Source organism: Bombina bombina, chromosome 3, assembly GCF_027579735.1.
Source record: "Bombina bombina isolate aBomBom1 chromosome 3, aBomBom1.pri, whole genome shotgun sequence".
In the NCBI taxonomy this organism is placed as follows: domain Eukaryota; kingdom Metazoa; phylum Chordata; class Amphibia; order Anura; family Bombinatoridae; genus Bombina; species Bombina bombina.
In genome coordinates, this window is record NC_069501.1 from 776,205,831 (window position 1) to 776,233,291 (window position 27,461).

Consider the following 27,461-nt stretch of genomic DNA (forward strand, 5'->3'; position numbering starts at 1 on the left):
GGCGATCCATCATCCGGTGGCTGAAGAGGTCCAGAAGAGGCTCCAAAGTCTTCATCCTATCCGGGAAGAAGAGTAGATCCGGACCGGCAACCATCATCTTCCAAGCGGCATCTTCTATCTTCATCCGATGAGGACCGGCTCCATCCTGAAGACCTCCACCGCGGACCCATCTTCATCCGGTGACGTCCAACTGAAGAATGACGGTTCCTTTAAGGGACGTCATCCAAGATGGCGTCCCTCGAATTCTGATTGGCTGATAGGATTCTATCAGCCAATCGGAATTAAGGTAGGAATATTCAATCCGATTGGCTGATCCAAGGGCTGGTAAGGTAAAAGAGCTTTGTACTTTAGTAATTTAGAATACGGTAGGGCATTTTTTTATTTTGGGGGCTTTGCTATTTTATTAGGGGGCTTAGAGTAGGTGTAATTAGTTTAAAATTGTTGTAATATTTTTCTTATGTTTGTAAATATTTTTTTATTTTTTGTAACTTAGTTCTTTTTTATTTTTCGTAACTTAGTTCTTTTTTATTTTTTGTACTTTAGTTAGTTTATTTCATTGTAGTTATTTGTAGATATTGTATTTAATTAATGTATTGATAGTGTAGTGTTAGGTTTAATTGTAGGTAATTGTAGGTATTTTATTTAATTAATTTAATGATAGTATAGTGTTAGGTTTAATTGTAACTTAGGTTAGGATTTATTTTACAGGTAATTTTCTAATTATTTTAACTATTTTAGCTATTAAATAGTTCTTAACTATTTAATAGCTATTGTACCTGGTTAAAATAAATACAAAGTTACCTGTAAAATAGATATTAATCCTAAAATAGCTATAATATAATTATAATTTATATTGTAGCTATATTAGGGTTTATTTTACAGGTAAGTATTTAGCTTTAAATAGGAATAATTTATTTAATAAGAGTTAATTAATTTTGTTAGATTTAAATTATATTTAATTTAGGGGGGTGTTAGTGTTAGGGTTAGACTTAGCTTTAGGGGTTAATACATTTATTAGAATAGCGGTGAGCTCCAGTCGGCAGATTAGGGGTTAATAATTGAAGTTAGGTGTCGGCGATGTTAGGGAGGGCAGATTAGGGGTTAATACTATTTAGTATAGGGTTAGTGAGGCGGATTAGGGGTTAATACATTTATTATAGTAGCGCTCAGGTCCGGTCGGCAGATTAGGGGTTAATAAGTGTAGGCAGGTGGAGGCGACGTTGAGGGGGGCAGATTAGGGGTTAATAAATATAATATAGGGGTCGGCGGTGTTAGGGGCAGCAGATTAGGGGTACATAGGGATAATGTAAGTAGCGGCGGTTTACGGAGCGGCAGATTAGGGGTTAATAATAATATGCAGGGGTCAGCACTAGCGGGGGCGACAGATTAGGGGTTAATAAGTGTAAGGTTCTAACACATGTTAGAGTGTTAGGTGCAAACGTAGGAAGTGTTTCCCCATAGCAAACAATGGGGCTGCGTTAGGAGCTGAACGCGGCTTTTTTGCAGGTGTTAGGTTTTTTTTTCAGCTCAAACAGCCCCATTGTTTCCTATGGGGGAATCGTGCACGAGCACGTTTTTGAGGCTGGCCGCGTCCGTAAGCAACTCTGGTATCGAGAGTTGCAGTTGCGTTAAATATGCTCTACGCTCCTTTTTTGGAGCCTAACGCAGCCTTTCTGTGGACTCTCAATACCAGAGTTATTTTTATGGTGCGGCCAGAAAAAATCCAGCGTTAGCTATGTGGGTCCTTACCGACAAAACTCTAAATCTAGCCGCTAAGTTTCCCAATAGGATGAAAGCTCAATCCTGTTGGCTGATTGCAACAGCCAATAGGATTTTTTCTCCATTAATTCCGATTGGTTGATAGAATTCTATCAGCCAATTGGAATGTAAGGGATGCCATCTTGGATAACGTCATTTAAAGGGAAACTTCATTCTTCAGAAGACGTCGTAAGAAGAGGATGCTCCGCGCCGGATGTCTTGAAGATGGAACCGATCCGCTCTGGATGGATGAAGATAGAAGATGCCACTTGGATGAAGACTTCTGCCGGCTTCGCTGAGGACTTCTGCCGCTTGGATGAGGATGGATGTCTGGTCTTCGAAAACTGTAAGTGGATCTTCAGGGGTTAGTGTTAGTTTTTTTAAGGGTTTATTGGGTGGGTTTTAATTTTAGGTTATGGACTTTGGGCTGTAAATGAGCTAAATGCCCTTTTAAGGGCAATGCCCATACAAATGCCCTTTTCAGAGAAATGGGGAGCTTAGGTTTTTTGGATAGGTTTTTATTTGTGGGGTTGGTTGTGTGGGTGGTGGGTTTTACTGTTGCGGAGTGTTTGTATTTTTTTTACAGGTAAAAGAACTGATTTCTTTGGGACAATGCCCTGCAAAAGGCCCTTTTAAGGGCCATTTGAAGTTTAGTGTAGGCTAGGTTTTTTTTATTTTGGGGGGCTATTTATTTTGATAGGGCTATTAGATTAGGTGTAATTAGTTTAAATATTTGATAATTTATCTTTTTATTTTGTGTAACTTAGCTGTTATTTTTTTGTAACTTAGTAATTCTTTATAGTAGATTTAAATAACTTGAGTAGGGTTAGGTGTTTAAATATGTAATATAGTTAATTTAATTGTTAGTTTAATGTAATTTTAGTATAATAGTTAGGGTAGGTTAATTAATAGTTTAATATAGTTTATTTTAATTCTAAAGGTAAGTTTTAATTTATTATAAGATAGGGTTGATTTAATATTTAATGTAAAGTTATCGGGTTGTTAGGTTTAGGGGTTAATAGCTTAATTAAGTTTATGGCGATGTGGGGGGCTGGTGGTTTAGAGGTTAATATGTTTAGTAAGTGGTAGTGATGTGGAAAGCAGGGGTTTAGGGGTTAATACATTTATTTAGTTGCAGAGTGCTCCGGGAGCGGCAGGATAGGGGTTAATAACTTTATTTAGTTGTGGTGGGGTCCGGGAGCGGAGGGATAGGGGTTAACAACTTTATTAGAGTTGCGGTTGGCTCCGGGAGCGGCGGAATAGGGGTTAATAACTTTATTTAGTTGTGGAGGTGTCCGGGAGCGCAGGGATAGGGGTTAAACATTTTAGTATAGTGGCGGTGTTTAGTGACAGGGTATAAACAAAGCTGGGGAAAAGCCGAATAGCAGCGAGATCGATAAATGTTAGTTAACAACAGTCCGCTGCTCATTGCCCCATACTTGGTGCGCGGCTTTTTGATAGCTTTTTTTATAAATAAGGAGAACGTATTCAGGTCCGCATCCGCGATGTTAGGCAATGTTAGGCGAGCGAATTGGTGCTATCAAATGACGGCTTGATAATTCGGCCTCTGTGTCTTAATCATGAAAGAAAATATTTGGGTTGTATGCTGCTTTAACTGTCTAATTTTACAGCCAGTGGCTAAAACGTTATAAAACTGCTGTGGTTATTGAGGCTAAAAGTGTAATTCCTCGGACTCTAAAAGTCGTTATCGTAACCACAGGCTCAGCGGTCTGTAGTGTCAGAGCCTGTGGGTACGATAACGACTTTTATTACGATTCAGTGCTTATACAATAAATCAAAGTGTCTTGAGGTTTTTAAATGTGAGTGCACACTTTTCTACTTTGTTTTGTGTTTTAAGCATTAAAATATCAGTATCACACTATCTGGTGCTTTTTCCTCTCTCTATTTATGTACACCTGAGCAATCTTTACTCACAAAGAGGAAAAAGTGGATATCAAAAGTTCCTATACTCCAGGAGGTGGACAAATATATTAGAAGTTTCTACAGACTCCAGGAGGTGGAAGCATGATATAGCCACAAATCCATACGGAAGGAATTACACATTGGAGGTCTCTCTCCCCCACAGATGCGGCAACTTAACTCATTAGATTGAGGTAATTTCTGGTAAGGGGAATACCTGCTTACATATGTTAATACCTTTTGGGACACATTACGGATATATTTTTATCCCTTCTTTTTGTGAACTATATTTTCTTTCCATTTAGTATGAGTGATAGCGCAAAGTGGAAACTCTCACTTGTATTACAAATGTATTATTAATCCTCTTGTCATTGTGACTGCTTATACAGAAAGCACAAAACTGAAGCTGGCCTCATATATATTTTATTTTCACACTATTTCAAGGCCTTTTATAAAGAACATTATTCTTTTTCTTACTGTATACATAGTGAGATCAATATGCAGAGAGAACAATGGAAAATGGGAATTTTATTATCTCTGCCTCCACCCCCAGGTTTTGCTTTCTTCTAAAATGTCTTGTTTACACAGCTTTTCTATAAACAGAACTTGAAATTTACAGTATAGGTAGGAAAGCAAAAAGGTAACAACAGCTATTTCAAATGAAAAAATAAATTTAAACAATTTAATGCATTTCCTCAGGTATAATGGATCATACAGTACTATGTCCTTTTGAAAGAATTTTTTAAAGAACAGTATTTCATGTTGTGATGTGTGATAATAACATATATAAAGGCCCATTTATCAATATCCGTATGGAGCTTGTGGGCCCGTATTTCTGGCGAGTCTTCAGACTCGCCAGAAACAGCAATTATGAAGCATAACCCTGTCCTCCTGCTTTGAGCAGGTTGACAGGAATCACCATAATTCAACCTGATCGAGTATGATGATTGACACCTCCCTACTGGCGGTCGATTGGCTGCGAGTCTGCAGGGGGCGGCGTTGCACTAGAGCTGCTGGTGCAATGCTGAATACGGAGAGCATATTGCTCTCCGCATTCAGCGAGGTCTTGCGGACCTGATCCGCACTGTCGGTTCAGGTCCACAAGTCCGTTGTTAAATAGGCTTCATAGATAGAAGTTATGAACTCAAAATTATTTGTTTTGTTAAAGAAACAAACAATACATTATTGTTTAATACATTTAGGATGGGGCATTATGGGTACACAGTCCATTTGTCTACAAGGTGCAATTTAATTGCATTTGGGCACAGCTTTAATTACACTGATGGCCCCTTCATCAGGCATTCGGCTGAGTAAATATTGTTGGGTCACAGCTTTGTGTATTTTTATATATAATTACCCAAATTCAATAAATTAAATATTAGGTACTAGTAAAGACTGCAGTTCTCTCTGCTGAGCACAGCTATGGCTGTGAATATAACACTTCTCACTATTGATTGCTGAAATGTAAATGCACATTGCACATGTACCCCCATACCTCTGTTACATATCTAATCCTAATGGTGGGAAATTAGGAAGTAGGAAGCTGTAAAATAAAAAAGGTTTCCTGTGTTGACTGCACTGAGCATAAAAATTGGATCCTTACCAGTTAACAATATTTTGTGTTTTATGATATATGAAACTTTAAGCAGTATTTTTCTACCACTTTTTTCCTTCCGCTGCTAAGCTAAAATGTCCCTTTAAAGTATAATTTCATCATCAAGATATTTTATAATGCTTTAGCTACTCCCTGTAAAATTAGACAATTACTGAAAGCCCAATATTTTACTGTAAAAATGTGCATTGTAGATTTTTTTTTTTCTAAATTTATTGTAAAGAAACATTTTTTTTTTATTTTGACAGTTGTTAATATTTAGCATAAAAAATGTCTGCAACTTGTCCTGGGCATAACCATGCTTTTTCTTTCAGCAAAACTAATAGGCCATTTCTTTCTTACTGTATTTTTTAAACAGTAATCACACTTTACTTTCATACTAGAGTAATTTACTCTTGAAATCCTGCACAAATATTGTTTCACTAGTAATCTAGGTCTATGCATTTTAACAGTATATGATACTTCATTTTTCTTTTTTTTTCTTTCAAATATCCCTCTCCTTTCTATGCTATGTTTATGAGACTGAGTACAGTGGAATTAAAGGACAAAGTTTTGGTAATGAAGACTTGATAGAAACTTTCTTTGTGCATTTTGCTTTTTAACTCCCAAGGTGTAGCTGAATTCTTTTTAAAGGGACAGTGTATCCAAAAACATTTATAGTATAAAAAGATAAATAATCCTTTTATTATCCATTCTCCAGTTTTGCACAACCAACACAGTTATATTAATATACTTTTTACCTCTGTGATAACCTTGTATCTAAGCCTATGCAGACTACCATCTTATCTGAGTGCTATTTACAAACTTGCATTTTAGCCAATTAGTGCTGATTCATAAATAACTCCACATGATTGAGCAAAATGTTACCTATATGGCCCACATGAACTAGCACTGTCTGGCTTTGAAAAGCTTATAAAATGCACTAAGATAAGAAGAGGCCGTCTGTACAGACTTAGAAACAATACAATAAAATCAAGTCAACTGTCTCCTTTAACTATAAACAATGTAAGCCACATCAACATGCTAAAAAAAATTATTGACTCTAAGGGTCAAATCGCCATGACTTCATTCCCACCTTACCCAATAAAAACACAGACACATATTTGGAGGTATAAGACCGTGAAGCAAGGTCGCGTTTATTAAAACCTAACCAGGCAAACTCTAAACTTATTAACTTGGGAAGCTTAAGGCTTATCTATGGGTGGCGGCATCTGAGGCTAAACTATATTCTAAGCCTATCCATAATTTAGTATATATATATATACAACCAGCGTAGTGAGGTCACCGGCCCGGATTGGTTGTTGCAATGCTCCTGCCGAGCATTGCCCTTCAGAGGCTGGCATCATCCACAAGGGGTTTCTAGGTCAGCAGGCCCGCGGGGAGAGGCGTTACAAGCTGCGACTTGCAACATCATGCCCCTCCCATTAGCTCGACCACACCCTCGCGGAAACCATAAAAATTCTTTGGCCGGGACCCCGCCACGCCAGCCGATAATTTCTACTCTTATGCTAGCAAATTGCTCCATACCCTTTAGGGTCATCATTTAGGCGTAAGACGCACAACAAACACCCATGATGTGAAGCCAAAAATTACCACTTTGGACTTAAGATCAGCTAGCCTGAGTAGGCATGCCCCTGCCAAAGTCCTAACAAAACCACCCTAATGGCAGCTGTTCACTCAGTGCCGCCCCCCTTTCCTGCAAAAAATATCAAACACGTTAACAACAAGGGAGGGATGGGCGGGGAAAAAACCTTTCTTCAGCAGTTGCAGACAAGAAAGAGGAAGTGTTCCAGCATCCATGCACTTTTATAACAGGTAAGAGTCCCCACCCCACATATTGCAACAATTGTTGCAAACTCACACACTGCACAGCTTTACATTTCAGTCAGGCAGCATAACCCTTAAGACGTTACATGCACAAATATGCCTTTCACTACCATAAGGGTCAAATCGCCATGACTTCATTCCCACCTTACCCAATAAAAACACAGACACATATTTGGAGGTATAAGACCGTGAAGCAAGGTCGCGTTTATTAAAACCTAACCAGGCAAACTCTAAACTTATTAACTTGGGAAGCTTAAGGCTTATCTATGGGTGGCGGCATCTGAGGCTAAACTATATTCTAAGCCTATCCATAATTTAGTATATATATATATACAACCAGCGTAGTGAGGTCACCGGCCCGGATTGGTTGTTGCAATGCTCCTGCCGAGCATTGCCCTTCAGAGGCTGGCATCATCCACAAGGGGTTTCTAGGTCAGCAGGCCCGCGGGGAGAGGCGTTACAAGCTGCGACTTGCAACATCATGCCCCTCCCATTAGCTCGACCACACCCTCGCGGAAACCATAAAAATTCTTTGGCCGGGACCCCGCCACAAGAGATACCACACCTGCCTCCCATAATGGAGCTCTTGCCGCCACACCTAGGGATAGCTAACTGACATGCCGCCTCAACGCGCCAGCTAGATTAGCCAAAAATAGCTCTAACCCTTCTTCAGTTAAATGAACCCCGTCCGGCCTGTACAGCCGCTTGCAGTCCCCCAAGATGTTATCATGCCTGATCACAAAGCCACCTTCCTCCACGATCAACCTCCCCACATCTCTGTTCAACTTCTTCCGGATACGGTAGGCTGAACGGTGCACTCTCACATGCCGCCACTGCAAGCGCGCTATCACATTTGACCAAGCCACTCGTACCCCCGGAAAACGCACTTTCAACCAACGTACATCTGATTGAATGATGTTCACCAACTCCAGCACAGGCAAACTCCCCACATCATTTCCACCCAGATGCAACACAATCAAGGAAGGCCGTCCCCAACGAAGGAAGGCCTCCTCCAGACGACCTGGCAAATCACTCCACAACATTCCCCTTTTCCCCAGCCATCTAATGGAAACCGCATCTGGACGAAATCCCAGCTGCTGGCCGCCCGGGCGCCTCAAAGCGTGAATGGCCGCCCAGTGAACGTACGAGTGGCCGACTATCCACGCTCTACACGGAGGGGCTCTTACACCTAAAATCAACAAAAATTTTCATTACTAAGTCCCCGCCCATTTTTTAATACCCACCCCTCCCCTTTTTCACTATCTACACTTTACTCTGAAGGGGTCTAATGTATGTCCTATACCGTTTGGAACTCCACCTTCCCAGTTTCTTAATTTCCCGCTCTGACGCCCCAGCCGCAGCCGCGCTGGTGGCCGCTCCAATGCGAAAGGAGTGGGGAGCGATGAGCCCAGGGTCCAAGCCGACCCTCTTAGCAGCTTCCTCCAACACCCTCCGAAACTGGAATCTGGACAGGTTAGACCCATCCGCGTGAATAAAAAACTGCCTTGAACTCCCTGGCCTGTTCGCCGAAAAATCAGAAGCCAGCCGGACGGGGCAACACCCCACAAAGTCCTGCTGCTGTATGGACAACCATACACCTTTCCTGTCTTGATCCGTCTTTGATCTAGGGATAAATAACAATAGCGCTTTCAAGTCAAACCTGACATGCTGCGCTTGGATACCACAACCTACCGCCGACCTGGTTGGACTAACTATCTCGCCTACTCTCAGGGCCCCAAAGAAAGCAACCGCAAACGCCGCCCTAAACAAAGCAACCTCATACTCATCCGCGCACACTTCCGGCAGCGCTGCCAATAAGGCCCCCAGCCGCTGAATTGTAATGGGCTCTCGCCGGTCTGCCGACTTAGCCTCTATCCTGCCCCAGCCTTTCATTACCTGCCTAACCAGAAACGCATTCGTCCCATCCTGGATACCCTTCCATTTAGCGAAAAAGGATAAGGCAGCTAGCCTTCCTTGCATTGATCCTTTTCTACAGCCACTTTCCTTCAAACACACCATCCACTCAAGCAACAAAGCTGGCGATCCGGATTCCACCGGAACGCCCTTACCCTTGAGGAAAACTTCCCATTCGGCCCAGTACTTGCCGTAGGCCTTCCAGGTAGCAGGTGCCAGCGACGCCTGAACCATTGAAGTCAACACGTCCCCCCTTCCGCCACCTGCCAAAGAAAGGAAGGACAAGGAGTACCAACCTCTGCTGCCCTTGGTGCCAGCTTTCTGAATGCCTCCCATTGGCCTCGCGACAACGCATCCGCCAATACATTATCGACCCCAGGCACATGCCGCGCCGTAAAGTCAATGTTGTGCTGCAAGCACCGCAGCACCACCCACCGAAGGTAACGCACCACAATAGGGGAAGAGGCTGAAAGATTGTTGATAGCAAACACGACGCTCAAATTATCGCACCAGAATATTACATTCTGGTTTGCTAGTTGTCGCCCCCATAACTCAATGGCTACGACAATAGGGAACAATTCCAGGAGCGTAAGGTTCCTAGTCCAACCCCTCTCCGTCCAGGCCACAGGCCACTCCCCGGCACTCCATGCGCCGTTGAAGTAAGCCCCATAACCCTTTGCCCCCGCCGCATCCGTGAACAGATGCAAAGCTTGGCTAGATGTCCTCACCTGCCTCCACAACAGGACCCCATTGAAATCTTTCAGGAACAATTCCCAGATTCTCAAGTCTTCCTTCATATCCGGAGACACCGCACATGACTTGCGGCTCCCGCTATCTCCTTTTAGAGGGCCCTCCAACCTCCTGTTGAATACTCTGCCCATCGGGATAACTTTGCATGCGAAATTGAGCAAACCCAGTAAAGACTGCAACTCCTTTATCGCTAGCCGGTCCGCCGCCGCGGCCGAAGAAACCGCGGCCAGCATTCGCACCACCTTATCATTTGGCAACCTGCACTGCCTTTCTAAAGTATCGATCTCGATACCCAGAAACGTCAGGCAAGTGCAGGGCCCCTGGGTCTTGTCCTCCGCCAATGGGACCCCAAAATGCGCAAATAGGGTTCTCATCACCGACATGAGTCGCTCGCACTCGAGCGACCCAGCTCTACCTATCAGCAGAAAATCATCCAAGTAATGGGCTATCAGCCCACCCCGCGCTTCTGAAAACACCGCCCAGTGCAAGAATGTGCTGAACATCTCGAAAAAGGCGCATGAGACCGAGCAACCCATTGGGAGACAACGATCCACATAGTAAGCGCCCTCGAACCAGCACCCCATCAACCGAAAGGATGCCGGATGAATAGGCAACAAGCGGAAGGCCGACTCAATGTCAAGCTTTGCTAAGAGTGCCCCAACACCAGCCTGCTGCACCAAAACCATTGCTTGGTCAAACGACTGATAAAAAACTGAGCTCACTTCTGGGTTGATTGCGTCATTGACCGAATTACCTTTCGGGTATGACAAATGCTGAATCAACCGGAATTTCCCCGATTCCTTCTTCGGCACAACCCCCAGTGGGGAAACCACCAAACCCTCCATGGGTGGCTTCCGAAAGGGGCCCACCATGCGACCTAAACTCAGTTCTTTGCCCAGTTTATCCCTCACTACGTCAGGGTAGTCATACGCTGACTTGAGGTTCCGCTTCTGACGCGCCCCAACTACCGGACCTACCACTGGAATGAGGAAACCCTCCCGCAATCCGGCCAGGAGGAGATCCCCTGCCCTCCTGTCCGGGTACGCCCTGAGCCATGGCTCAAGGGCGGCCACCCTCAACGGCGTTGGTGCCCTTTGCCCCAGCAGCCCCTCTGCCGGCTCCGCGGCCCCCCGTCTCTTTCCGTCTAGCGCATTCGGTCCCTGGATGACCCGCTCCGCAGTATATGCAGGAGTGCCGAAAGGAGCAGTTCGCTCCCCGGTCACACTTCCCGTCGTTAAACCTCCAACACTCCCGCCCTTTCCGTTTGACTCCCCCCATCTGCCTGCTCCCCCCGGCCCTTGCGCCTGAAGGGGGGGAGGGAGAGCGCTCCGCACCCAGACGCTGCCATAAGTGCACATCCGTGGTGCCAAAGGTCAGCAAAGGATTCCCTACCATCTTACGCCTATAATCCGCGTCATAAGACCGCCATACCCCGTCCTTATACGTCTTATGGACGAACTCGATAGTCTCCATGTATTTTAACACGTCAACCCGCAGCTCAGGCTTCGCCTCCACTAGGCAAGAAGCCAAGACTCTAAAACACGTGCGCCACTCGTCCATTGTCTCAGGTCTCTTGACCTTTTTTGGACCTGAGCCGTCCTCGCTCCTCTCCTTGGCCTTATGGGCCTCCAGCGACAAATAGAAAATGTGCACATATTTGCCATCTCTAATTTTCTTGATCGTCTTAGCTTTAAGGTGAGAATGCAATGAGTGCACGCTGCAGGGGTAGGCATCTCCCTGCAGCGCCACTTTCCTGTCTGCCACCGCCAAGCTCGCAGCCCCTGGCCCTACCTGCTGAACAGCACCCCCTGAGCCTCCCATCTGCGCTCCCCCACCCGGAGCTAGCCTCGACTCCTGTCTCTGTTGCCCAGCTACCAACCTGCGAAGATATTTCAATACCCGTTTTTGAGGTTTAGACACTGGCCCTAAGGAGTCGTCACTCTCAGAGCCAGTGTCACTAGATGACCCACCCGCACCCTCCCCCAGCACCCCACACAATGCAATCTCACCTGCTCCTGACGCCGCCGAGGGAAAAGCCTCCTGGCCTGGACCGGTCCTCTGAGAAGCATCCTGGCAAACTGCCACCGCAGCATCCCCGCTAACCTGCGGAAACAAAACAGAATCGGGAGCACCAGGGATCAAGGAACGGGCACCACCCCCACCCATTACAGCACTACTTTGCAGGCCACCCACCTGGGCCCCGGCCCCCGACTGCCCTGTTCCCCCAGCCCCTGCGCTTCCAGCCACAGGCCCGTGTGCACCCGCCCTCCCTCTGCCCACAGCTCCCACATGACCGGGATCCACCCCCCCAGCGCTGACCTGAACTGTATGTTGCTGCCCCCCCCCATCCCAGAAGGGCCAGCGTGCGCCCCTTGGGCCAATATTGAGGCCAGCCTGAAAATTTCCCCCATCACATCCTGTCGTCCTCTCCCCAGAGGCTCATGCCCAACTTGCAACCCACCAACCTGGTTACTGCCCACAACAGGGCCACTCACACTCGGCATTGACATATCTGCCAGGCCCACCCCGCCCTGGTGCCCCGCACCAACAAGTCCACTAGTGCCAAAAACCCCAAGGCCCATGGACGTCCCAGCCCGCGGCTCGGGCCCGCTAATGCCAGCACCCATATGCGCCCCCACAAATGTCTCCAATTGCCAAGTGCCTGACCCCCCATGTCCTCTCACCACCGCGGCCTGTCCGGTGCTGCCCGTCCCGGATCCCCGGGCTCCCGACTCACCTTCCGCGCCTCCATCCGTCGACCTGACTCCGCCGCACCCGAAACCGGAAATGCCGTCGCACGCGCGTCGCCCGGAAGTGACGTCACTAGCGCGACTACCGGAAGTGACGTCACTCGCGCCTACCACCGACCGAAGGCCTCCACCGAGGGAAGAAGCCCTGCCCGCCGCTCCAGCCTGGACCACGCCGCCGACCGCCGGAACCCCCGCCGGACCACCGAGGACGATGCCAGACTGCTCCATACCCGCCGCGACGCCCGGACCTGCTCCCGCCGAAAGGGCCTGGATTAAGGCCACGACCGCCGCCCGTGCCGCCTCTGGGACAGGTAAGTTAGGTAAGTACCCGTCCCAAAGAGGGGCCGCAGACCCACCGGGGCCACCACTGAGTGAGGGGGCACCCTGCAGGCCGTAGTCTCCGCCATCGGAGGCCACCGGGGTAGGGGGGGAACCCACTGGGCCACCAGGCGCGACCATGCGGTGTAGGCCCGAAGGCCCGCCGCCTAAAGTTAGGCCCCCCTGCTCGCCCTGCCACACGCGGCGTAGGCCCAAAGGCCTCCCGCTTGAAGTCGGGCCTTCGCCCACGCCCTGCGCAACTAGGCCCTCTGGCCCGCTCACTGACCCCCGGCCCTGCGCCACGCGCCCCTGATCCGGGCCTACCCGCCCCACACCAGGCCCCCCGGCCGACTCAAGCTGCCGGGGCCTAAACACCTCCGGGAGGCCGATCGAGCCGACCGGAGACCTTTCCACCCCACCTCCACCCCCTGAACCCAACCCCGAATCCTCCAAATCTTCCCCCTGGGACCCCGGGAAGAGGGAAGGGGAGGAAGACACTCCCGAGGGCTCCCCAGAGTCCCGGGAAGGGGTGAGGCCCACCCCCTGAGAAGGGCTAGGGCCTACTACCTCACTAACCAAACTGCCACCTCTCCCCCTCACAGATACTCGCCGTGTCACTGGCGAAGACTCCCTCAACCGCTTTGGAGGAACAGACTGACGCCTAGGCCGCACCATTTTGCCAGCAAAAACAGAAAAAACCTTTCTTCAGCAGTTGCAGACAAGAAAGAGGAAGTGTTCCAGCATCCATGCACTTTTATAACAGGTAAGAGTCCCCACCCCACATATTGCAACAATTGTTGCAAACTCACACACTGCACAGCTTTACATTTCAGTCAGGCAGCATAACCCTTAAGACGTTACATGCACAAATATGCCTTTCACTACCATTATTTTTTTTCACAGCTCTGAATAATTTCTTTTGACAACATCAGTTATTCTTTATTTGTTCATATTATATGTATATGATTTGTACTGTTGGAATTACAAAGGGCAAAAAAACATTTTCAATTTAATTTTAGTAGTTTATAAAATTAAATCTTATATATAAATATATAATATGATGCTAAAAAGGTATATTATCGAATATAAAATATATAGGCCTAGAATGGAGTGCAAAAATATTAGCGATAGTGACTGCTCACACTGCTTAAAGGAACAGTCTTGTCAAAATTAAACTTTCATGATTCATATAGGGAATGCAATTTTAAACAGCTTTCCAATTTGCTTTGTTCTCGGGGTATTCCTTGTTGAAAGCTAAATCTAGGTAGACTCATATGCTAATTTCTAAGCCCTTAAAGTCCGCCTTTATCTCAGTGCATTTTGACAGTTTTTCACAGCTAGACAGTGCTAGTTCATGTGTCATATAGATAGCATTGTGCTTACTCCTTTGGCGTTATTTATGAGTCTGCACTGAAAGAAAGAAAATAAGCGGGCAGTCTGCAGTGGCTTAGATAAGGTAAGGTAATCACAGAGGTAAAAGTATATTAATATAATCGTGTTGGTTAAGGTAAATCTGTAGAGCACTTCTTCTTGAGCTCATACAACAATTTGAAAGTAAAATGCTAGCATTAAAAAGAAAGTCTCAGACACTCTTACATCTGGGGATCGGATAAGCATCCCAACTAAATCCCTCACCTAATAGACATCTTTGGGGCATGCTACAAAACTCAGGCCCTGAATTTAGCTCGACAACTAGCCTGAAGGTGCACTGATCCGAACGTGCACTAACCTGTATATGCATTAAAAAATACAAATAGTTTTTTTCTTCATTCAGAGCCATTATAGTAATAAAATAATGTTCTATGTCATTGTTTCACTAGCAGTGGTGCAAAGCTATGTGTTTAATCTTCACAAAGGGTTGTGTGCTAGCACTGCTGAGTGGATCAGCATCAGTTTTTGCTCAGCACTTAAAGTGCTTTCAGGTCCCAAGTTGTACTTTAACTATTTTGTTTAACCCCTTTGTTCTTTCAAAGGGTGTGTGTCGTGAGTATCTAAAGGGAAATCACCAAATAAAGTCCATCAAAGATGGTCCCTCAGGATAAAGGCACCCTCTAGAGGCTTCCGTCGATGCTTAAGGAGAGATACACCAGGATCAGCTCTTCTTGAAACAAAGTGGAGAAACTGCAAATATGAAAAACAGAAAAAGGCTCCAATGGTGCAGAAGATCACAACAATTGTTGGAAATTGTATCAATACATCACTCTTCAGAATGATACTCACAAAAGCAGCGCACTATGTGGCAGTGCAAGTCAGGCAGGCTGGATAGATCAGAGCCCACCAGCTGGCTCACTCCAGATCGTGGATATACCAATGGTTGCTGCAAAATAAAATGCAAGGAGGGAGGGAGAAGGGTACTCCAATAGTGCATGAAATCACTACAAAATAGAGAAAAATCCCTAAGACCCTCCAAAGAATATACTCACAAAAGTGGCGCACTATATTGCCAGGGCCGTCTTTAACACAGGGCCGTCTTTTTTTAATGGTTTATAGCCGACTGCTGATGTGACATGGGGAACACACACATTCAGTCCTAATACTGTCACAGTCAAAAGTACTCTGCTTATATATATATATATATATATATATATATTTTTTTTTTTTTTAAACTGTGCCAGACCCTGCCGGTGTCATGTGACATGCCAAGCTATTGCCATTTGCTGTTTTAGATGTGCACTGTGCAGCACTGAATGCAAAGCCCTAACTTGGCATCCAGCCATTCCCACTGCATCAGAAAAGGTCCTACTGGGGTTACCACTGTTACCAGGTAACTGCTCTGGTAGTGGGGATTGTTTCTGGGAAGGGCTGACTGTAGGCGCATGCAGCAGAAAGCTGGAGCGGCAAGCACATGAGGATTTGAGCATCTGTGCAGCTGTATACACTGCTCTCTTCAGTCTTGAGGCTGTGTGACTCATCTCACACTGTATCCATGCAGCCTTGGACAGACAGCATCCAGTCTGCTGGTCCCCTTAGCCCTGCTCTTTCTGCTGTGGCCCTAAGATCAACTAACTGAAGTTTGTTAGGGGAACAGTGCTTTGTAGAAAGGTGTAAGTGGGAAAAATAAGTGAGTGCACACACGCCCCTCCCCATGCAGCATTGTCTAGTGCAGGGTGAAAGGGAACTTGTTCCTAGCAAATAAGTGACATGTGCTGCTGTGGCTGATGTATAGTGTTATGCTGATACTTCACACATTACTGTAAGGTTTATTTTTATAGTTTTTATTTTCTCTCTGTCTCAGATTTTACAGCTTCCCATAGTAGTTCTGCTGTTCTAGTCAGTAAACTTATATTTGTCTGCACCTCCTGCACCTCCATGCTTCCTCCTCAGTCTTTACCTTGCTTTGCTCCTGTTGGCTGCCCTAAATCTCTTTAACCAGCTAACCTCACACCAGAATCACATTCAAAAGAATATTAAATGAATCCACAGTGGAGGAATTTATATATATATATTTACTTATTAGTACTGCTTAGGTCCAGTTTCACATATTGCAATTTATTTCATTTTTTTTTAAATGATTAGCCCAGCAGTGGATGATCCACCGCTGGGCTAATAAATAAAAAAAATAAAAAAAAATTGATTTAGTTGTTTTTTGGGATGTTGGGGTGGAGAGCGAAATTGCATGGGGTGGGGGGGGGCAAGAAAATGTTTGCCCAGGGTCCAGTCAATATTAGTAAATAAAACAAAAAAAAAACACTCACAGTTTTGGTTCAAACCAAAATAACCTCTATGCATAGAGGACTATTTATTGAAAAAAATATATTTAAAACTTAAATATAATCTGCAAAGCGTTTCAAAGTGTTTATGGCACTTTTTCCTCAGGCAGTGAGGACGGGGGAGACCCCGAAAACGTTCAGCAAATAAAGGTTGATGAAAATGGAGAGTGCCTTCCCTGCTATTTTCAGTATATATATATATATATATTTTTGTTCCTGATGGGCTTTGCACCCAGGCTTGTCTGGGGTAAACTGCCTGAGTCACTGAAAGCTGTGCAGTTGACTTTGATTGCTGGTGAGCAACCATGGCTGTGAGTTTCTTAAAAATGCATGCTCCCTTTAATTATGAGTATTAAACAAAATACATTTGCATTGTGCTTTGTTGTTGTTTTTTTTTTACTCAAAGGTGTCCTCCAGGATCCTGAAATTTGACCTTGCAACAGTCTACACATTTATTGCTCAATGCAGGAGTTTATTTATATATTTTTTGGCCAGGTTACAAGGAGAGCATTATTTTACAATCCCGCTTGAATGCTAACTGCACTAAAAGTAAGCTTTTTGCGTTCGTCATGTTCCACATGTATTAGGAGCGCAAAAATACAAACGTTGATGATAACGTGTGTGATAACGTATTTCCCCATAGAAGTGAATGAAGCAAAAAAGTGGAAGAAAACACCCAACTCGCTCACAAACACGATCCCATATTATATTATATATTATATTTCACATTCCGATGTTTTTTACATAGCAGAATATGTTCTATTTATTCATAAATACATATTTCTATATATATATGATGGTTTTTATTGGTAATATATATATGTATACCTATACATGATTATATATAGGATTTGATATATACAGATAAATATATATATATACTGTATATATATATATATATATATATATATATATATATATATATATATATATATATATATATATATATATATAGAGGGATATCTATTAATAAATAATTAGAACATATTCTACTAAGTGCAGAACATAAGAATGTGAAATATTTACAGTAAATACATAGTTTTTATGTTTTCATCCACTTAACTGCAAAGGGCTCCAATGCACTTCTATATATGTCTATATATTGTTACATACGTATTTATGTTTTTATATGTGTGTATATATATCTGTAAATACATATATACACATATAAATACATAAATTCATAGGTACACATATATAGACATATATAGAAATATACACACATAATATCTTTAGACATATGTATCTCAATGCTAAAGCTCTTTGCCTGCTGAGACCTCATATCTTTGAGCCCTTATAACATTTTTGTGCAATACCTTTTTATAATAATTTTTATTTGATAGTGTTATTATGAGTGCAACTGTAATTTGTAATGTATTTTTAATGTGTTTTGTGACACTTTTTTTTTTCACAAAACAGTTAACCAGAGCCTTGAGGATGCGGTAATCATTCTAGCATTTACTTTCAACCTATAATACAAGCTGAAAACCCAACATGTGCAAACACCCGCAATATACCCCTTATTGCATGCAGGGCCGGGCTGGGAATAAAAAGCAGCCCAAAAAGCAGCCCTGGAAAAATATAAAGACTAGCCATATTTTCCGTTGAGTCGGTAGAATGCACATGCCCCATTTTTCTCAAAGGGGATTACTGGGACACTCCTTCCCGAATATTTTTTTTCAGAATTAAATTATATTACTTTGTATTAAATATAAATGTCAGATTGATGTTATATAGGCACCCTACAACCTAGTTGCATCCATTAGTCAGCCCTTTAAATTGTAGCATTCCAGTCCCAGCTGCTGCAGCCCACCGGGAAATCTCCTGGTATCCTCGTAGGCCAATCCGGCCCTGATTGCATGCATTGAACTGTTAGAGCTCCACTCATAATCTGGCCATTTATTGACTATAACAAAGTAGATAAAATGAATGTACTTGTGTCCTTTCAGGGACTATATTCCTGGACTGCAAAACTATACAAATTTTGTAAACAGAATGTCATTTTAAAGTCTAACCATTTATTCTTTTTTTAGATATTGTCCAATACTAAGAGGGCTGAGTGCATTCTTCGAAATTCATAATCCTGTCCTTTATATACTACAGTGATTGCTTTATATTTGCAGGAACACATTTGTATCTGTCCTTAACTGGGCGAAACTAAGAAAAAAAGATAAAAGCACTCAAAAGGGTTAATAAGGTTCAAGTCCTAAGACTGCAAAGCAATGTTTAAAGGGATAGTAAACACCAAAAATGTTATTGTTTAACCCCTTAATGACCACAGCACTTTTCCATTTTCTGTCCGTTTGGGACCAAGGCTATTTTTACATTTCTGCGGTGTTTGTGTTTAGCTGTAATTTTCCTCTTACTCATTTACTGTACCCACACATATTATATACCGTTTTTCTCGCCATTAAATGGACTTTCTAAAGATACCATTATTTTCATCATATCTTATAATGTACTATAAGGCTGCTAAATGCCACTGCGCACTACACGTGTATTATGCCCAGCAGTGAAGGGGTTAATTATGGAGCATGTAGGAAGCTTTTAGGGATAATTTTAGCTTTAGTGTAGTGTAGTAGACAACCCCAAGTATTGATCTAGGCCAATTTTGGTATATTTCATGCCACCATTTCACCGCCAAATGCGATCAAATTAAAAAAAAACGTTAAATTTTTCACAATTTTAGGTTTCTCACTGAAATCATTTACAAACAGCTTGTGCAATTATGGCACAAATGGTTGTAAATGCTTCTCTGGGATCCCCTTTGTTCAGAAATAGCAGACATATATGGCTTTGGCGTTGCTTTTTGGTAATTAGAAGGCCGCCAAATGCCGCTGCATTTCACACGTGTATTATGGCTAGCAGTGAAGGGGTTAATTATGTAGCTTGTAGGGAGCTTGCAGGGTTAATTTTAGCTTTAGTGTAGAGCTCAGCCTTTCACCTGAAACATGAGACCCCCTGATCCCTCCCAAACAGCTCTCTTCCCTCCCCCACCCCAAAATTGCCCCCGCTATCTTAAGTACTTTCAGAAACTCTGCCAGTACTAAAATAAAAGTTATATTTGGGCTTTTTTTGTGTTTTTTTAGCATATTTACATATGCTGCTGTGTAGGATCCCCCCTTAGCTCCCAGCCTCACTGATCCCCCACCAAACAGCTCTCTAACCCTCCCCCTCTGCCTTAATGGGCGCCATCTTGGGTACTGGCAGCTGTCTGCCAGTACCCAGTTTAGTAAAAAAATATGAGAGTGGCTCTCTCTGCATCGGATGGCCAAGGGGGGTTATTGCAGGATGCCTCCATATCGAGGCATCACTGTAATAACCGGAAAGCAGCTGGAAGCGAGCAGGATCCCTTCCAGCTGCTTTCCAGACCAAGGACGTACGCCACACGTCCTCGGTCATTAACTGTATTTTTTTTGAGGACGTGTGGCGTACGTCCTTGGTCATTAAGGGGTTAAAAAGATAGACAATCCCTTTATTTACCATTCCCCAGTTTTGCATAACCAACAATGTTATAGAAATATAAATTTTACCTCTGTAATTACCTTGTATCTAAGCTTCTGCTGACTGCCTCCTTATCTCAGATCTTTTGACAGACTTGCATTTCAGGCAATTAGTGACTGACTCTTAAAAAATGCCAATAAGCAATAAGTCCCCAATTAGGAGAAAAGAACCTTGCGTAGTCCTTCACTGTGTGGATATAAAGAGTAAGGATGCGTGTCGGTGAAATGAAGTCACTTACCCCCGAATCTTCGCGGCTTACAAACCTGACGTGCTCACCTAATAGGAACGTGCCGTCCAAGTGACTTGATCCCTGGGCGGTAGTTGATCCGTATGCCTCGCTCGGAGCCTCCTTGCTCTAACAAGCAGCTTGCTCGGACACCACCTGTTCACACTCTCCGGCTCACCACAGGTATGATGTCACCATCGGGTGCTGGCTTACGGGGGGGTAAGGAATCCCCGGTTCTCTGTAGTCGGTTCGGCTGACCTCTCTCAACCACCTCGTAAGTATCCTAGGCAGTTACTTAAACCACAGGTACTGGGAATAGCTCCAAACTCCAAGGGGCGGTACTTGAAAAAAAGTCCGGAGCTGCAGCAAAAGTTTATTCTTTTTATTAATCTTAAAACTGAGCTTAATAAAGGGTAGAAAAAGTTCAAATCCGTATGGTGGGTAAAATAAAATACTTTATTATGTACATCCAGATAAAAAATAAGTCCTGATGTACAGGTTAATTATTTGGTAACAGGTTAATTATGTTTAGACACTAACAATAGGTTTAACAGTTAAGCAAGAGTTAAACTAATTAATGCCCTCCAGCCAATCCAATGTTTTTACACCCTTTATTACGCTCATCAGTTGTAAGGGATTATGAGAGCTATGAGTACGGCTTGTATGCCGAAACGCGCAAGCTTATTCATTTACTGAAGGGCAAGTCTTTTGTTGTTTTGTTACCTATCCTGTTTTAAGATTAATAAAAAAAATAAACTTTTGCTGCGGCTCCGGACTTTTTTTCAAGTATCTTAAAAAATGCCACCTGCATGAGCACAATGTTATCTATACGAAACACATGAACTAACGCCTTCTAGCTGTGAAAAACTTTCAAATGCATTCAGATAAGAGGTGGCCTTCAAGGGCTTAGAAATTAGCATATGAGCCTACTTAAGGTTTAGCTTTCAACTTAGAATAACAAGAGAACAAAGCAAATTTGATTATAAAAGTAAATTAGAAAGTTGTTTAAACTTACATGCCCTATCTGAATCATGAATGTTTAATTTGGACTTTATTATCCCTTTAACTGCATTGATCTTTTGTATAAATCTCTTCAAATGCCCTGATATATTTCTGATGCATATATTAAACAAATTTGATGTCCCTTTAATTGTGGATGTATTCAGTATACAGTTGACATACAATTGTATATATATATATATATATATATACAGTGTGCATATATATATATGTATATATATATATATATATATATATATATATAAAAATATCAAGCACAGAAAAGGCACTCGCTGGTTAGATAAAACATAACATTTAATAAGTTACATTAAAAAGCATGACGTTTCGGAGGCATTGCGCCCCCTTTATCAAATGCACGATACAGCTTGAAAAATTACAAAAGCAGTAATTTTTCAATTTTTCAAGCTGTATCGTGCATTTGATAAAGGGGGCGCAATGCCTCCGAAACGTCATGCTTTTTAATGTAACTTATTAAATGTTATGTTTTATCTAACCAGCGAGTGCCTTTTCTATGCTTGATATTTTGTATATATATATATATATATATATATATATATATATATATATATATATATATATATATATATATATATATATATATATATATATATATATATATATATATACAATTGTATGTCAACTGTATACTGAATACATCCACAATTAAAGGGACATCAAATTTGATATTTTTCAAAGTGCACCCTGGGAGCTGCTATTATTTATGGAGTGCCTTTTCTTCTGATCTCGGTTTATATATATATATATATATATATATATATATATATATATATATATATATATATATAATTGTGTAAAATAAAATACTGAAACATTTCTAGATCGGTTTCAAACTTACAATAAAGCAGAATATACCCAAATAGATCTTCCTAAGTATGCTATTAATTGACAGAGTTGATGATAATGTGTTAATGTGTATGTTTGTAGTTAACTTACTAATGAACAAATGTGTTGCTATGTAAATTTTTTTCCTTCTATTTCTAATAAACATTGAGCTGTTATTACCACATTGTGATATTATTATATATTTTTTATCCTGTACTTTTTTTTTATATTTTTCTTTATTTTGGATTTTATTTTTTTGCTATATTTTGTGTTATAAACCCACATATTTTGGCACACATGTTTACTTTTAAATTTGAAATTGGAATTTTAAAAATATATATGTTTTATAAAGTATTTACCTATTGCCCTTTTACAATTTTCTCTTAATTGTGTCAATGAGGTTCATCCGGTAAAAATGCTGTTTTCATTATTATTCTTATTAGAGGCACATTTAAAAACCTTGCTACTTCATTATTATTATTATTATTATTATTATTATTAGATGAACATTAAAAAAACCTTACTACTCCATTATATATTTTTTTATGAAAACAGTGTATAAATAATAAAGAGATGATTAAATATTCTCCAGCTTTGAAATAAATTATGGTGCATACTTCACAGGCGCTGAACTCTTTGAATTCTCTAAGAAAAAGGGCACAACTTGGAAGTCCCAGAAAGATGATCCAAACCTCCCATAATGCTCTTCACTCAGATAAAATTATCTAAAATGATTCTCCAGCACTGTGAGATCCCTCCCAAGATTTAAGAAAGGTAGATTTTTCTGTACTTCTCTAAGGGGCGTTCCCTGCATTTCTCTATGTGGAGAGGCAAGCCTTGGCGATTGGGCTTTCAAACAAGATCACATCTTTGTGCAAGCAAAATCCAATTATGCTCACAACAGGGCATTTTACAGTTCAGTAATGTAGGTGCAAGCACTGTAAATCGCACTGATGTGAACGAGCTTGGACTTCACAAAGGTGAAAACCCATTTGAAAGCCCATTCACCTAGATGCATTACCTATAAAAACTCTTTCAGGAAGGCACAATTTTGTTTGAACATGTTCTTTGCAGATACAATGCAATAGACTGGTTTCATGCTTTACATTTTCAATGCTGTAAAAATCCAGTGCTTTCAGATTCACTAATGTAAAATTGTAAAACAGAATGGGGTAGATTACAAGTGGAGTGCTAAATTAATGTGCCAGCAAAGAGGCATATTTGTCCATTTGCGGGCGTGCAATAATTAACCAGCCATTACAAGTGGCTGGTTATTGCTTCCATGAGCTTGTGGTACCAATTAGCGCTAAGAAAATTAACTAGAGATCTGACCTCTGGTTAATTTATCTAAAAGTCCCTCAAATGCCCTCAAAATAAAGGGCAATATAGTTTTTTATTAAAAAAAATGTAGCTTTTTGTTTTAATAAAAAATAACTGCACTAGGCATTTTTTAGGGTCTAAAGTTGGTGGGAATGGGTAGTAAGAAAAAAAAACGGCACTGAAAAGTGCTTTTACATTGCGGTCTATAGGAACTGTGTGTTCCCAGTAAATATATATGTATATGCTTATATACATATATATTTATGTGTTAATATGTTATATACACATATTAACACATAAATATATATGTATATCAGCATATACATATATATTTACAAATGCTGCAATCGCTGCGCAACTTACCCCCTTCGCTGTGCTTAGGTTCTGATGCCATCATTGAGGGCATCAGAACGAGGCTTCGATAGGAGCATATCGAAATGTGCTCTCATGAGTGCAATGCTTTCCATCAATGCGAACGTGAGCTCGTGTTTGCATTGCTGTTAACTTGTAATACCAGCGCACATTAGCGTGCACTGGTATAAAACAGTGGAGCGCAAATATCACTTTTTTAAAAGAAATATTTAGCGCTCCACTTGCAATCTGGCCCAATACTTTTGAAATATTAAAAATGACAATATAGTGATTCAGAAATCATGCCAGTATGTCTATCATGCCTACATACAATTGGTATTCAGGTGGTTTAGCAGTGATGAGGATGGATTCAGATTGCAATAGGTTATCTCACTAATGAAAATGAGAATTTCCCTTACACATTGAACAAAGGGGTTCATTTAAAATAAATTAATTTGTGAAAGATAGGCTCTGGTAAAATATTGTGATTTGTTATTAATTTTTTAAACGAATGACGAATATGGCCACAGGCGGAGGCATTTGGCTTATTTCGGGACAAGATAGATCAGTGTGAAAGTTCAACAAACAAAGATCTGGATTTGTACAGATCTTTGTGTGTTGCGTTTTCACACTGATATATTCTGTGCGAAACATGCTTAATGCATCTGCAACCTGCGGCCATATTCAGCATATGTTTAGCAACGGATGGTGAATCACAAAACTTTGCCCATGCATAGTGAAAGGGCTATTGTATATGTCAGTTTTTGGGTGACCTCATATTTTCTATCCTGATAAGTACTTAACACACGAAAAGGCCTTTTGCGGCATCATGATCACTTGGACAACACACAAACCAATTTGGCCAGAAAACAAAAAGTCATTTTGGGAGGAAAATGCCAATTGATTGTGATCAACCCCCTAATCAGTTACATCATAGAAAATGTATTTATTTGAATTACCTTCAAATTAAAAATATCAAAATGTATAGCATATTTGTCAAATACAATAAATGACCAAAAATAATTATGATAAATTATGATTAGTCAGCATACATTATTTTTAAAGTTAAACCATGTTTACTGATAGCATTAGTGTAACTTATGTCTCAACATTGCCTTAAATACTAGCAAAGTATGTTCAGCTAGTAGAAGCAACAGTTGGTCCAATGTAAAATTTTAACTTTGCAAAATGATTTACATATTTGCTGCAATAATTCTACCAGTAATGTCAACTAAATATGTCATTATTAATATGTGTTACAGTTTTTAATGCTGTATATACTGTGTATGGGTACAGAGGTCAGAATTGAGGCTATACGCATCTGGTGTGATATATCAGTCTGAACATTTTTGATGGATTTTCTTTGCATTTTTTTTTTCTGTTGATTCACAAATGCCTAATAAATCATTTCACCATTTTAATCTTGTTCATCATTAAATTATCTGCCTGAAAAGAAAGATAGTACCAATTATTAATCAAGGCCAATGGTACCCGCTTCTACATTGGGCAACATGTTTCAACTGTCATGTGGCATCTATCCTGGATTTTCTGTTACAAAAATAAAGAAAATTAAATTGGACTAATAAGAATCTCATCTCGGCCTTGATTAAATGCCTACATTTTCTCAAGGCGTTGCCTGTACAGTTCCTGACTTGTGAGATATTCAATGTTCTTGTAATGTCATTCGGACAGAGTGCGACTGTCTCCTTAGGTCATTGTTCTTCAGATTCACTTGTTTTACATGGAACATAGGCTAAAAAATCCAGACTTCCTTTGGGGTGATAATTAAGAGGAGCATCCAAAATTAATCAGGAAATTCACCAGGGCGAAGTGGAACTGTCGGAAGGCCTACACATAAGAATGTGCGGAGAAATAAGCCTTCAGCTATGGTAAGACAAAACAAGTGCACAGACGGCAGCTTGACATAAAAATTCATATACATATACATTTTTACAGTCATTTTTTTGTCAGCTTGTCACCTTTAATTATGAAGGTTGATTCGCTATTTGGCAGATTTTAAATTGTAAGTGCTTGGTCATTTGAATATGATCATATGCTCAATGTCTCCAGCGAAGAATGACACATGGCTGCAGACAAGAAAAGTAGAATAAAAGCATAACCTGAACTCAGAGTAATTTTTTTTTTATAAATCATACCATCAGAATTAAACTAACACTAGTAATTGTCTTTAAAAATAAATACATTTTATTTGTATACATGTTTATGTCAACTTATAAAGATAGTAAAACAAATGTTAATCATTGCACATCTTTTTGCATGGAGCAATGCTTAATTTTCCAGTTTCATTTTTATTTCCTTTTATTCATTCATTTTCATGTTACCAGTTTGTGGTGTGAAGAATTTGCATATACCTTCAGGCTAAAAATGACCTTTTATCTGACAGCAGCAGCCATTCTACTTTGCTTAGCAAAATGTAACATTTTCTACCAGAGACAAAAAAAAATTCTCACCCACATGTGAATATCTAGTGCTATTCCTTGGATGTTTTAAAATTTATGTCAGAAAGGTAGAAGTATTAATGTACTGTAAGTGCAGGTGGAATGCTATGTATTTAAAACATTATCAGCATTCTTCTTTAAAGTAGAAGTGTGTTTCCACTTTGGAAAATATTATAGTTTACATACATCATGGTTTGGCTTTTTTTTGGATAGTTTGAGGGGTGCCTTGCTTCTATCTGAATAATTTAAATCTACTATTTGCTATGGTGCCAATATATAAGCAGCTGGGTTCCCCTAAGTTCAAAGATTGAAAATCCTTCTGGACATTTTGTATCTAAGTGAAAAAATGTTTTCAGGAATATGTTTTAAATTCACTAATAGTAAACTCAAGATGAAAAGTGACCACAGATGTGCATCCGGAGAAATAACTGTTTTCTAGCCAAAATGCTAGAATGTAAGTGGAAAAATATTATGAATTTAATAAAGTTACACATTGTGTTTACAGTGAGGCAAACCTTGGTCAGCATTTTGTTCTGTGCAGACTTATGGAATAATAAAAAAAACAACATATACATATATCAATAAAGTTATTTTAAGTCCAAACGTTTTATAAAGATGGATAGCAACTCATCCCACAAATATATTTAAAAATTACATTAATAATATTCTTAAAAAGGCTTTAAAATTCTAGAGAAAAGTGTTTGCTGGTTATTTTATAAACAATTTTCTAATTATAATAAGTACTGAAAAATTCAATAAATAACCATACATGAACATTTCCTCATGCACAATTAGCAAAAAATAGGCATACTACAATTTTTATCACCAACAGTAAATGTAAATGTATTGTTAACAGTTCTTTATTGTTAAAAGGTATACTCAGCAAATGTTTATATTTATAGCCGGATAAATTACAAATCAGTTATGTTGCTGAAATATGATGCTATTTATTTGACAGCCTCTATATAAGTTCTATAACATTTCTATTGTACGTATTCAATATCTGAAGATATGAGAGCATAATTTTGACGCCTGCCTATTTTGTTAATGTGTAATATTATTACAAAGCATAAAAGAATAATGCAATTAAATAATGCCACATACAATTCATTTTAACGATTTTTAAGCACATTATACATATATTGTGTATGATGAAAAAGTTATTTCACCTAATAATGA